Below are 2,143 nucleotides of genomic sequence, written 5' to 3'. Positions count from 1 at the left end.
AAGAATGCTCCTTACATTGGGGGTCAGTGGGAAGAATATCCGTATATTGGGGGTCAGTGGAAAGAATGTCCGTATATTGAGGGTCAGTGGGAAAAATGTCCGTATATTTCGGGTCAGTGGGAAGAATGTCCGTATATTGGGGGTCAGTGGGAAGAATGTCCGTGTATTGGGGGTCAGTGGGAAGAATGTCCGTATATTGGGGGTCAGTGGGAAGAATGTCCGTACTGTCAGAACATTTACTCTGATAAAAAAAACCCAGTATTTAATTCATGAAAACAGGCCGGGATCTGGAATTAAGGAGATTCGTACTCATTTTCATAAATCAACTAAATAACCTGAGTTCCTTATTTGCGATGATTTGAAGAAGAAATAAAAACAATAATGTGAGAAAATATATATATTTATTAACTAACATCAGTGCAAAATAATAAGCAAAATATAATTGGTGGCAATAAATAATACGAATCAAAATATGCAATAAGATTGATGAACAGACATAAAAATAAAACCGCAAGATAATATTTCAAATATTCATAAAACATAAAACTAAGAATCTCCTGGAATGTAATCAGTAACACTCGCAGTAGTTCAGCAGGATGTGACAAAGTAATCTGCAGATTCAACATGTGACCTCTCCCAGCAAAAGAGATATTCAGAGCTCCAAGTCCTTACTGCGAAGGAACTCATTTGGAATACTATGCACAGGATGAGGGAATCAACCAAGAATCTGTCTGAGAGAAAGATACACTTTCACTAAGTTATTTTATTTTTATGTATATATCACAAACTAAACCATTGACAAGAAACTGAAATCAGCTTCGAGGAGACTCCAAAGAGAATCCCCCCCCAAAAAAAATTAAAGGAAGACAATTCTTACTGCAGCTAAAATTACTTCAAATCAATTTTGATGCAAACACAACCGAATGGTCAGACAAAATACAAAATGGTTTAGATATCCACTATATTAACAAAAGTATTGGGTCACCTTTACACGCACAAGAACTTGAATGGCATCCCAGTCTTAGTCCGTAGGGTTCAGTATTGGGTTGGCTCCGCCCTTTGCCGCTATAACAGCTTCAGCTCTTCTGGGAAGGCGTCCACAAGGTTTAGGAGTGTGTCTATGGGAATGTTGGACCATTTGTGAGGTCAGGTACTGATGTTGGAGGAGAAGGCCGGGCTCGCATACTCCGCTCTAATTCATCCCAAAGGTGTTCTATGGGGTTGAGGTCAGGACTCTGTGCAGACCAGTCAAGTTCCTCCACCCCAAACTCCCCCATCCGTGTCTTTATGGACCTTGCTTTGTGCACTGCTGCGCAGTCATGTTGGAACAGGAAGGGGCCATCCCCAAACTCCTCCCACAAAGTTGGGAGCATGAAATTGTCCAAAATGTCTTGGTATGCTGATGCCTTAAGGAGTTCCCTTCACTGGAACTAAGGGGCCAAGCCCAACCCCTTGAGTAGCGTTCTGGCAACCGCCAAACCCAGACACGTCCATTGGATTGCCAGACAGAGAAGCGTGATTGGTCACTCCAGAGAACACGTCTCCACTTCTCTAGCGTCCAGTGGTGGCGCCGTGGCTTTACACCACGGCATCCCATGCTTTGCATTGCACTTGGTGATGTGCGGCTTGGATGCAGCTGCTCGGCCATGGAAACCCATTCCATGAAGCTCTCTACGCACTGTTGTTGTGCCAATCTGAAGGCCACACGAAGTTTGGAGGTCTGTAGCTATTGACTCTGCAGACAGTTGGCGACTTCTGCGCACTGTGCGCTTCAGCATGCGCTGACCCCGCTCTGTCATGTGAAGTGGCCTACCACTTCCTGGCTGAGTTGCTGTTGCTCCCAGTTGCTTCCACTTTGTTATAATACCAGTAACAGGTAACCGCGGAATGTTTAGTAGCCAGGAAATGTCACGGAACACCCGAATCCAATGATTTGGAGGGGCGTCCCAATACTTTGGGTAATATAGTGTATATGGCTATTAAATAGCACACAGAGAAATGGACGCGCAATAACGCTCATGAAAATGAGCATCATGCTTCTGTTGCACGTTTTTGAGCATTTCCAATGAAGTCTATGGGGAGGAAAAGTGATTTTAACTGCCCAAAGAAGCTCCTGTATCTTGTCAGGTGTTTTTTTCTGCTC

This window comes from Nanorana parkeri, unplaced genomic scaffold (genome assembly GCF_000935625.1).
Source record: "Nanorana parkeri isolate BGI_ZX_2015 unplaced genomic scaffold, ASM93562v1 scaffold210, whole genome shotgun sequence".
Classification (NCBI taxonomy): Eukaryota; Metazoa; Chordata; class Amphibia; order Anura; family Dicroglossidae; genus Nanorana; species Nanorana parkeri.
Note: the sequence above shows the minus strand (reverse complement) of the source record.